A 13,099-nucleotide genomic window follows, 5' to 3' on the forward strand; every position below is an offset into this window, starting at 1 on the left:
AATTTATTTTCAGAGGGTAAAAGGCAATCTTATAATACTTTTTAATGATTGGCAATCTATGTTCTCAGCATGTACACCTACTTTTGACAATTATGCTTCTGAGAATTTCACAGTATAGGGGAGAAAAAAAAAAGAAAGGTTGGAAAAACATGATATGCTTTGCAACTCATTGCCAAGTCCAATACTCATCCAGCTGTAGAGTCAACCCACAAAAAGTAATAAAGCAGCAAAACTTTACAGCTAAAAAGATGAATCATTTCATTTTAACACTTACCAACGTGGAAATAGAGATAATTTGACTCCTGTTGTGTTAAAAAATTCAGCTATTTGTGTAAGCTCTTCATTAACCTCAAGCATGTAAATTCACAAAAGAGATGCTGTGAAGCATCTAGCTGAATCAGAAACCCAACCCTAACAAATTGCTAGGATGTGGTTCTCCTCCCCAGGAGCTATTCAGCACCTCTTGCAACTCCTCTCTTTGAACTCAGCACTGCACTTTTATATTAGTTCTGCACCAACTGCTTGTCTGCATGTTTTTATCAGTTTCACAGTTTCTTAACTGAAAACTGTTCATGACTGTACAACATACTAGAGGTAGAGTAGAAATTGGAGTGTATGTGTATCAGTCAAACACTAAAGTAATTTTAAACTCATTGTACATTTATTAAGACACAAAGATAAACAGGCCAGCAAGTGCAAGATAAGAAAATATCGCATGATATTTCACATAAAGCTTCAAGTTCAAGTACAGAAAATCCATAAAACTGCTTGGCCTACATGTACTGAAATGAGCATCTGTTTTAAAAATGCTTTGGCCTGATTCATGGAAAGCATTTCTGCACCATCATAAGTCCAGGTTTTTCTACTTCAGCTGCTCATAACTCACTGATGCATCTTATCAAGAGAAACGAGCTTCTCCCATTCCCTGTGACATATTTCATCAGCAGCTCAAGTTCATATTTGATGTCCTAGCTTAATAGAATAGAAAAGTCTCTTATTCAGTCTTCCCAGTATATCCTTAGATATGGAAGTCCAGATATTTCCTCTCCTCCCTCCCTCCGATTCACTGTGAAATGACAGCAATTGTGCTTTTATTCCTCCACACCTGCCTCCCTCATGAATTCTGAGAGGTCCTCATGATTTTTAAGAGGTCTTTAGGAAACATGAAGTATCTAAACTAAAGAAAAAGTTTAGTGTTTGCTCTGCTGATGCTCTGCAAAATGTAGAATTTGTCTTTCATAAGCTGTTTACAACTCATAATGAAGCACCTTATCTGTACCTTTTTTTTTATCTGTGTATTTCTTTTTTACTTTTAAGGAATAAGCGGTACAGCAAAAGGAAACGCAACAGAAACTATCACAAATTTAGTGCATTAAAATAAGAAGAATATTTAATTTGCACTATTTTCATACAGCATCGGTTCCAAGGGCACCCAGGATAACAAAAATATAATGCAAAGCATGCATCTTTTCTGCATACCAGGAATTACCTACAAAATACTCTGCAGCACATTACAAAATAGTCTGTCAAGTCCCTAAGTTCACTAATGTGCCCTAATAGCTGTGACCAGCCTAGCCTGAGGCTGCTTGCTCATCCTTGAGCCTAGGAGCTCCATTCAAGCTCAGCTCTGGGTTGTCACCATGTTAAAAGGCCTAGGCTATGTTAAAGGAGTACTAGTCTTTGACCATATCCTGTCAAAGCATTAAGCCGGGCCTAGCAACAGAGCCCTTTAGTTCAGGCTCTGAGCCGCAGGTTGACTTCCTGTCTTGATCTCAATCTAGCTTTATTGCTATGAACCTGCTGGGAAATCACTGGACTTGATCCTAACCCTGACCTATAGACTGATTTCCTTCACCCTGCCTCATGACCTAGGTATTGCCTTATGATCTGAACTCTTGGTAGAACCTGGCCATCACCTCCACATCTGCTCTGTGCGGCTTATGTGGATCCTGGAGGGTGAGCCCTGTCTAGTCCAGATCCTGTCCTGCCAGTTCCAGGACACCCTTCAGCCTCAAGCTCTCTATCCCATAGGGAGCAGCCTTTATCTTGCTGCTTCAGCCTTTACATGTGTGTACAACACCAGCATGATCACTCAGCAACAACTAAATGTCAGTGTGCTGTTAACACTGTGTCAGCTGAAACCTGGATAGTGCTCAAACATCACTTCAGTCAAAGACCATTTCCTGGTGAAATTAAGGTAACTTGCTGTAGATTACCTAGCAGATTTTTGGCTGATCCAGTCCTGGAGCTAGGTCTCTCTGCCCTGCACAGATATTAAAACAAATTCTTTTACTAATCATTCCCTAGAAAAACAAAGTCAATGGATTGACTTAATATAAATACACCAGAACTTAACTTAAGCAATCTAGAGAAGTAATAGGCATGCAGCTGCTAAGTTTTTAGATGAAGCTATGGTAGAGGTTGCTTTGTATTTCTGATGTGGGAAAAATACACAAACTTAGCAACAGATATTCCTCTCACAAGTGAAGATGAAACATCTTGGACATGAGAATGAATAGAACTCCCATGTAAATAATAGTCTTCTCACTGTAAAGCAAAATTAGGGAAACAGGTTGTTCTAAAGATCACAAAATTCTGATGGAAGACTTACTTCTGCATCACCAAAGTAAGGTTTTCATAATATTACAGGCTCTCAGTAACTGTCTTACTCATAAAAGTGTTAAAAGACCCTGGATTGTACAGTGTGTTAGTATGGGAAATTTAAGGGAGGGAAAAAAATCTGAAAAACTAATTTAATCCTAAAATAAGAGAAAGAACATTTAAATTGAGAGCCATAAGAATTCCTAATAGATATAGATATAGATGATATATAATTTAGTGCATTTCAGGTTGCATTTAGTAAGCTGACTGACTTGCTGCACAGTCACTTAAGAGTAACTCAAATGTTTGGAATTGATATACCCATTCCTAAGACAGCCTGGAATGCCTACTTGTTTAGTTAGTTTACAGTGGGGCCTGCTAGACAGCTATAGATAAGTGCTTCTCAAATCTTACATGAGTTTTTGTGAAATGCAATTTCAAAACAGAGGCCTTCCTTTCTGAAGAAGCACGGTTCTTTCCAGATGAAGTATGAGAACATAAATCTATCCACAACATATCTGAACAACTCTGCAAGATACTGAACATTAATTAGCAGTAAAAATACAGCTATGTGAAGCTGATCTACATACCAAATGACTGATGTTAAAGTAAAGCTACTTCAGTATTTTAAAGCAGTAGGTTATCTTACAGACTTCTTTTTAGATCAACAATCTCTATTTTTACACTCAGATTGTGAACTTAATTACTTATCTAATTATTATTTTGTAGAATATTTTTGCGTACTAATTTAGACTTTGTTTCACAATATGATGAAGTCACAGACCTGTTTTCCACAAGGAGACTATGATGACTGGTTTATGCAATGGCACTGACCACAGCAGAAAGAATCGTGGGATATAGGGGGCAGGAGGGCAACATAACAACCAATTAGTTAAATACTGCATGAAAAACAGAGGTAGTGAGGAGCATGCAGAGTGACAGAAACAAGGCTCTGTTTACCAATGAAGGAGAGAGTCATCTTCTATTTATTGTGTAATCTGTCAAGTAGGAAATGTTTGATTTGGGCAAGAACCAAGAGTAGTAGAAAATATAACACCACTGATCAGTGTCAAATTGCCTTTTAGACCTAGGGTAAACTTTGAATAATACCTCTTGAACAAAAATATCTGAAAACAAAGGACCATATATCCCTTAACATCAAAACACGAATGTTTTGTTTGTCACAGCACAAGAGGAACTTAAATAAATAAGTCAACTGCAAGAGGTATATCTTTAGGGCACACTTTTAAATTCAGTTTGCCCTTGCTATATGCCTGGAGCTCTAATTCACACTGTATTTTGATCTTTGATAGTTTTCTTTCTCCTTCTGGTCTTCTACCAATTGGTTTTGTTGTTGTTTTTTAACTCTACTGCTGGGGCAGTATGAGAAATATCCTTTTGTGTTCTGGGTTTCACTCTACCATTTTCTAGATTTCAAACAAAGTATTGTCTAGCACTATAAGGCAACTGGTAGTGCTATACAGCTAATAAGTTAGCCAGCTTCCCTCTTGTTCAACCCTCCTTCCTTGGTTGCAAAAAAAAAGAAAAGAAAAGAAAAAAGCCACATCTTCCATATTGGGTCTTTCCTCAACCTACAGGCATTAGGACTTAGATAGAAAAAATTCTATAATTTCTAAGAAGCAGAAAGAGTCTTCCTGATTTAACTAGAAAAAGAAAAGTATTCCTTTTTGAAAATCCAACCCAGCATTTTTCAGCAAGATTTGCAGTCTGCTGGAATAGGACTCAGTCACAGGGATGAAAGGAATGCACCTTTCATAATCTAGCCAAAATACAAGACTTTGTACTAGTCACAATCTACGCAGTCAGAGTAGCCTACTTAACTGTAAAACTCCTATTTTCCCAACAATTTTATCTGTGCCGTGTTCAATGAGCCTTTCAGAGACATAACTAATGATTCTATTTGTTCCCTAGAAATAAGACTGATGAGCAGACAGAAGATGCAGTTGAGATTGAGTGGTTTTGCTTCAGGCAACTGAATACCGTGCTGGAAAAGTCAATGATGTGTCCATTTCTGGCACAATCCCCATAGGATTCGGGGCATTCATTCAATCTGGAAATGTCAAAAGTATAAATTCCATGTATTCACAGGGGATTCTTTAGCTTTAGCTTAAAATGTTCAGAGCACACTTAGCTACAAATGAAGTTGCAGTAGTGGAGCCATACTTGGAATATATCAAACACTAAAGCTCTTCCATATTCAGCTTATAGACATCTCAAGGCAATCCAAATTACCTAACAACTTGGACTTCAATTTAGTCTACGTTTTGATCATCACCATTAAAGTTAGAGCACTTCATACAGGGATGTGTGAGAATTAATAATCACAGAGGGCACACTATTAAAAGTACACAACAGAAACATAAAGATCCTGTCAGCAGGTGTGGTACAGAGCTGTAAATGATGTGTAGCATCATAAACAGAGTGGAAATGAAGAACCTCAGACAGCTGTGTGACAGCTTCCTATAGGCCCTGAATTGCCCACATGCACCTCAAAATTTTGCTGCATGCCTATGACCCTGCTATCAATTAGTGATCACTAGGAGATGTCACCCCACTATGCCAGCTTCTCACTCAAGCCACATAGAAGGTTGGGGAAAGGAGGTTGCAAAGTCTGTCAGTACACCGAGATATCTTTCAAGATGATCTCTGGCCATTGAAGAACACCTTGCCTCCGTAAAAGGTGGGTTTTTGTTGGTGGGTGGTGTTTTTGGGGGGGCACTTGCTGGCATGTTTCTATGTGAAGTGTTTTACAATGGACTTTATGTATATGAATAAAATCTGTGCTCCGTCTATAATATAGGATAAATAATGCATCATACAGTTTTCATCACTGACTCAGACACAATGGTTTTTAGTCATTTTGGTATCTTAGCAGCCTTGGGAACTTGATCCTCAGTCTTGCCTCAGAATGAAAAATAGGATGTGGTGATCTAATTAAAGCCTGCATTTGTGCACATAATCAAGGAATGAAATTAGAAATGCAGACAAAAACGGAAAAAGCTGTCTGTACAGTCCCCACACCTCTGTTCCTACCCCACTGACTTCATTAACTGCAACATTTCAAGCTCTTTAACAGCTATGCACTCTCACACACAAAAATAAAAAACAAAAAACCCACAGAGATCAGAGGAACTGAAGGTTACAAATAATAGATCCTCCAGGATGTTTTCACTGTACCACCAGAAAGGATCAAGACTGACTTCTCTTACTGATGAATACTTCCATTAATCTACAGGGCTCGATTTGATTGAAGATACATTTACAGACAGTTTTAAACTATCATCTTAGGCCACTTAAAATTTTTCTGTCAGTGCCTGCCCCAGGCCGGGGCTGTCAAAGGAGCGGGACCCTGCCGCTTCTGTTCATGACTGGCTTACCACAGAGCCACTCCTCAATATCACAGAGGGAAACCAATTACTGCAAAAATGCAGTAAATATCTTCCAAGGGGTTGAAAGTCTGGGCTAGAAAAGGTAACAGGTGGGAATTTTATCTAATGCAGCTCTAGACTCAATCACCTGAGTCCCACTTTCATGTAAGGAGGCAGTTTTCTCCTGGCAGGTGTCTCCAGCTTTACGGACTCTGAGGTTGCTGATAAAACCCGATCATCTGGTTAAAAGCCAAGCAATCACCCCACCTAGGTGGAATTACAAGAAAAAAAAAAAACTGTTCCCAGATAGTGAGCAAGCAACTTTTCACTGCCTATGATTTAATGCACATTGTTTAGATAGAGTTCATAAACCTTCTTTCAGACAGTCACAAATGTAACAGAACAATATTCTCGAAGTAAAAAAAGAGAAAATCATTACATATTTCTAAAGCACAAAGAGCCCAGTATATTACAGTTCCACAGACTTTGTGAGTATTAGTCTTAAAATTTTCCCTTCCTACAGGAGATTCCAGTCCCACAGTTCTACCACCACTGTCTGAACGGAAGCCCCAGTCTTAGTCAGCATGAGTTGTTTGGTTATGTTCAGAGGAATAAATCTAACAGGATAGCATGCTCGTTTGTAGATTCTAGTAAGAGTACTACAAATAAACATCTGGACTTTACATGTTTTATGCAGTGACATGTCTTCTTCCTTCATTAGACAGTAAAATAAAATTAAAAAAAAAATAGCTCCAGAAGTAGCTTCCTCTGTATTTATTTTTATTATTATTATTATATGAAATATACCTCACATCTTCATCCCCTACCAACCGCTTTGTTATAGTAGTCATTTCTGCAATGAATATGAATAAAACCAAAGAATTCAATCGTTGTTACTTGTACTACAAAGAATTATCAGGCTGATAAATTTTAAGCCTGAAGTCCTTTGCTTATAAGCCACTGAAATTATTCTGATCCTTAAGGTATATTAGCTAAGTGCCTTAAGTCAGCAGTGAACAATCTATAGTATTTACTCTTCCTGCCCCTGTAGTGCCACTGCAGGAAGTTAAAAAGAAAACATGCAGTGGAGGTTTTAAGCTGCATTGTACCATAGAACTAATGTTCTGACAGGGACTAATCAGCCAACAATACACCAGAAAAAATACTGCAGAACTACATAAATAATTGTGAGCTGCTTTTGAGAGCAAGCCATAAATCATGGTACAGTCCACTCTTCAGCCTTTCTGGTATATCAGGTGAACTGTTGGGTTTGTATGTAAGCTATCTGTCCATTTGCAAGGAAACCAAGAGCAGCAGCTCATTTGATGTGCATTTCCAAATATTGTTTCTCTTAATTAATCAGCCTAGAACCAATTCTACTGCAAAATTTCATGCCAAGACAGTTATTTTGTGAAGTTCTGTACCCACGGGTACTCTGCTGTCCAGTAATCTCCACAGCAATGTTTCTGGACAGTGCCTGCAGAGCACTCAGCATATTGTTTCCTACATTTGGTATAACATGAGCCTTTCAGTTTGTTCAAGTCAGTTTTCTTGCAGAGACATTTATAATTTGTTATTGTTAAAACAACTGAGGTTTTAAAGGCAGGAAAAGCCCTTACGGAAAGAGGTCTCTGAAAAGTGACCAAACCAAAGCCACCAAAAATAAGTCTAGCCTGTTTGCAAAACAAAAGATCTTGAGCTGTCTCAGTCTATTCCCTGTGTTGCAGCTATGCTTCTGACAGTACAAACTTATCTTGGCACTTAATCACAAGGGGGAAAAAAAACAAGCCAACCTTAGGTCAGCAGTTGAACCCCCAGTCTCAATATCATTTATACAGTAGACTAGAAAACTTTAAAATACGAAAGTTTTCATCCCACTGTATTCCTCTTCAAAATAAATATACATGGAAGACAGGATTTGGGAATAGAATTGGGACTGTACAAACATTCACTGACTTCAATGACTGATTTATATTAGCCTTAATGCAGGAAGTCATGTGTCCAGCTGATATTCTACCAGTGTCCTCAGGGGATCAGAATACTGAGCTGGCAGTTCAAGATTTAGTGAAGGTTCATATTGTTGCAGTTTCTTTCAAACAGTTAACAGCAACCTTTTCTGGAAAATTCCTCTTTGCTCAGAAGTTACTGGTTAAAATCTTATCAGAAAACCAAGCAAATGGCACATGAAGATAATTGTTAGGAAACTCAGAGGGGCACCTCGAAGAAGCACTGAACACAAGACATATCACTGTCCCCTTTCACTCTTACATCAAAACCACATAAAGCAACAATTATAGGGGAACCATGATAAAAAGAAAATGAAGAGAACTTGAACTTTTCCGTGAAGCATCCCACACAGGATATTTACTCGGCCAGTTGATTACTATGGAGAGAGAATTCTAGACATGTGGGTCTTAACTAGGAAAGCCTTTCCTTGCCCTACATACCCACACACATCCACTTTGCGTTCCTCTTCAGAAAGTGTCAGGATAAAAAATAAGCATTATGGGTGAAATATTTGACATGAACATAGGCTCCTTGGCTTACGCAGGCATCTTGATGGATTGTCTTGAGAGTAAAAGTGTACCATACAATTTTCCTTGAATAGAAGGAAATGCCAGTCATTTACACAGTGATCTAGTTACCACTGAATTCTGCTGCCTCTGCTAAATGAAGATGTGTCTACTAAACTGACCCTCTTGGACAGGTTTACTTGTAAAGAGGTAACAGTTTTTGAGATTAGGTATGTGACTGTACAATAGGAACCATTAAGAATTCAACATTTACCTAGCAGATCCAGTCAGATATACTTCCCTTATTTCTTATTCTAAACATTGGGAACTACTAAAGTAATGGCATATAAAAATACTTCTTTATATCCATTTCCTATGTATATCAGCTTTGACTATGACTCTCAGGTACTCTGTGCAGATACTCTATGCCTGTCATATCAGGCTTTCTCCATTGTGTTCCACATAGATAATACCTTTAAACACACAAAAAATAACTAGAACATAACTAAAAATGCTAAATAATTATAATGAGTATAATAATAAGAGAAAAGCAAGTATCTTCATGGTACTTGAAGCTGATAAAATCTGTTTGTGTTCAAAACATTGAGAAGTTGTAAGGTATGTTGTGCAAAGAGATCCAAGTGTAACATGGGCTGCATGAAAAGAAGTATGGTCAGCAGGTCAAGGGAGGTGATCCTGCCCCTTTACTCTGCACTGGTGAGACCTCACCTGGAGTACCATGTCCAGATGTGGAGTTCTCAGTATAGGAACAATGTGAACCTATTGGAGTGTACCCAGAGGAGGGACACCAAACTGACCCGAGAGACGGAACACTTACCCTACGAGGACAAGCTGAGAGAACTGAGGCTGGAGAAGAGAAGAGACCTGACTTTCAATATCTATAAGGGGGACTATAAGAAGGAAGAGAAGTAACTCTTTAACAGGGCCTGTTATGATAGGACAAGGGGAAATGGTTTCCATCTAAAGGAGAGAAGATTTAGATTGGATATGAGGAAGAAGTTTTTTACAAGGGCGATGAGGTACTAACAGATTGCCCCAGAGAGGCAGTGGATGCCCCATCCCTGAAGTCATTCAAGGTCAAACATGATGGGTCTCTGAGCAACCTAGTCTAGCTGTGTTTGTTCGTGTTCATTTCAAGGGAGTTGGACTAGATTACCTTCAAAGGTCCCTTCCAGCTCAAACAATTCTCTGATTCTATGTTTTGTTGCTCCATACTGAGCTTAAGTGTCTTGTGAACCTAATGTTCTATTATTTTGGGGGTAAGATACTAATAGTTTTAGCAAATGTTCAAGTAATATGACTTTCAAGAGAATAAAGAGATGATATTTGCACTTCATCGTAAGTCAGGAAGGATGACTCCACTTCCTGATTGCTAAATTTACCATAAATCTCAAAAACTGACTTTGGAAAAGAAGTTCCAGAAGCCTAGGCCTTCCAGAAAATTTATCACAATGGAAAAACAATGTAGTTTACTCTTCTTCCATGCCTACACCACAAAGGAAAATAATACTTTATCTTCTGATCACAAGACTCTACCAGATGCTCCTGCTACTTTATTGTTCAGGCCTGGTCAGGTTTCCTTGCTCTTTTTTTCTCTTGGACAAAATTCATCACTGAAAAAAAAAAAACAAAAAAAAAAGTTTCACTGATTTTCAGAGAACATGCATGCTTAGACTAACAATAAATTTAGACCATGATTATATTTTAAAAAGCAGAAGAAAAACCCTTTGCAGATGCCAAGGTCAGGCAAGACTACTCTGCATAACCTGACTACTAGCCGTCTGGTTATGCATCCTAGGCAATTATTTTTCCATTACTATCGTAAGTTACGGAGCTGTTGGTTATGTAGCATGCATCCACTGGAAACAAACAGATGACTCCCAGACTTGCTAGGATGGATAGCATTACAAAGTGTTTTTAATTGAGAAAAAAAAAATTGAGTGTATATCAAGAAGAAAAAAACACACTTCCTTAGTTTGAAAATAACCAATCTAAAATACATGCTTTGCTTTTTCAGCTCAAATATGCCAAAACACTGAAAAGTCAGTGTCTTTGGGAACTGCTGGTTATAGCCAATGTGGGGCAGATAGTAAAGTACCATATTCAGAAATGTAATCTGTCACAAGATTTCTACAATTATATATATCTTGTCATAGACATATTAATCCAGACTCTGCCCCCGGTTACAAGGGTAAAGCTAGTGAAATCCACCCATCAATTCTGACTCAATGAACAACTAATTACAGGCCTAATGTTGTTGAGTGACAGATCTGCAAAGGAAGTTTTTGTTTAAAAAAAAAAAAAACACCAAAAAACTAGGAGAGAAATAAGTACCCTGCAGAGAAAGCATTCGCTTTACCTGCAAAATGTTGACTTAGTATGTCAGCGCTGAACATTAATGGGACATGTAGATAACTACCATAACTGACGAAATAACTGGTAGGATCTCTAAATGCATTTATTTATTTATTTTGTACTGAATCTGCAGAACAAAATTTGCAGTTTGTTTTGGAGGAGCCCAGTTATGACCACATACAGTTACCTCACCATTTAGGAAAAGGCAGGAGAATATAGCTGTCTTTCATTTTGAAAGCTACTGGTACAGAATTGAAGCTTGTCATGACAGTAGCAGCCGTCACCTATTTTTTAATCCCTGTCTGCCTGTTTTCTTCCTAAAGAATGTAGGTAAGCAACAACATAAGGACTTCCTGTGTTTTAAAATTAGTATTTGCACAGTCTGATGGAAATGTAATGATGGGTTTTTGCTTCTGGTAATTGTGGGTTATGCTATCACAGCAGTTTTGCAAGGGAGGGAAGAGGTTGGGGGTAAATGGGGAGGATGTGGCTACCCCATTAGAAAAGAAAGCAGTGGGAAGTTGTCCACTTGACTGAGACTGCTTCCCAGAAGCTGTGACAAACTACTGAGATCCACTGTAGAACCCAGTCTATTTCCCTCATGGAATTGGCAGACATGCCATACCTTCCGCTTCTTCCCCCAGTGGATTTTACTGACAACTTGTCATTTAAAAACAGAAATAAAAAGCAAGTCCAGATTTAGACTGTAGGTATAATGCCCTGCTAGAAATGGAAAGGTGTGACTACTTCTTCAATGACTAGCATGGCTAGACTCCCTAGACAATCATCAGAGTGAAGCATGAGTATCAGTCACAGAGATGATACAGTCCTTCTCAGCCATATCTTGGAAACACCTATCTATTTCCACTGTCTATGGAGGAGGGTGGAAAAAATTCCATCTTCAGAAAGGCCTCTCAGTTCAGTGAAAGGAAGCTGATGTACAATATTGATAGAACAGCCAGAAACTCTCCAGATTCTCTTCCCAATCACTTCTAAATGTATGTGCCAGTGATACATAAGAAATGTTGGTACACATGCCTCCTGGAGCAGCATTGGTTCAAAAAATACCTTAAATAATGGTGAAGTTTTCTGACCAGATTATCTGAAGGATTCTGAAATAGCTGAGGGCTCAACTTTCAGTGAATCCTACTACTATATTATCAAGGCATCTTGTTGGCTAGGTATTTCCTGAAACTGAAAGAAATAGAATGATGTTAAAACACAGAACTTCCTAAAATCTGTTATTTAACATTAACTGCATCAATGTGACGGTATTTTGTCAAGGAATAGCTTCTTGGGTTTGCAATATTACAGAGTCTTTGTTGGCATTCTACATAACATCTAGATTTCACAACTGTAAAATGGTACAAGTGATTTTACCTGCTGATAAAAGCACAACACAATTCATCAACAGTTCAGTTGTTGATGATAATTAGTATAAGCTACTTTTCAGATTTCTAAAGAAAATGAACTAATTATCCTGTCCAAGTACAATAACTTGCATAGAAAAAGATGGCACTTCTACATTTTTTTTAATTTTGCTGAGATATAAATAACTTACATTGTAATCCTTACAATGCTACGATTGTGTTTGCAATTGCTGTCACGTATTTGCTGTCTTTTACCCTGTTGTTGACTTTTTCAGTGAACCCTGTCTTCAGTCAATATCTGGGGTAGAAAGTGAAAAAAAAACACCCTGCTTCAATTGTGAGACTTTTCCTATACACATTATCTGCTTCATTCCTTGTGATGGCAGAGTCCCTGTCTCTAGGAAGATAGCTCAAAGTGTCGTGAATACGCAGGTGTTTGTCTTGAACCACTTGTCAAGCAGTTTGGCAGTTGTGAAATAAATGGTCAGTGTGTTGTTTTTGTTGGAGATGGTATCAAGTAGGTAGATGAACCCCTGTTCACAGAATATGAGATAAGCACTAAGGCATGCTTCACCAACTGTTTTGAAGAAGAGTTTTTTTCTATACCATCACAAATGATATATGGCAGCAATGGTCAGTCTTGTGATAATCACAGTTCAAACACAGTTCATAGGTTTCTGTGCGTGCATGGCATCGTTGCAAGGGTGAGAGACATCTTCAAATGAAGACAGATGACAGACTCCTGAAACGTGCCAGCATGGTCAAAATTTCCAAGAGCTTTTAATCATTTATATTGTCAGCAACAATCAGGGAAGCAAAATCCAATATAGCCTTCGTGTTTGTTTTCCAG

This window comes from Gallus gallus, chromosome 2 (genome assembly GCF_016699485.2).
Source record: "Gallus gallus isolate bGalGal1 chromosome 2, bGalGal1.mat.broiler.GRCg7b, whole genome shotgun sequence".
In the NCBI taxonomy this organism is placed as follows: Eukaryota; Metazoa; Chordata; class Aves; order Galliformes; family Phasianidae; genus Gallus; species Gallus gallus.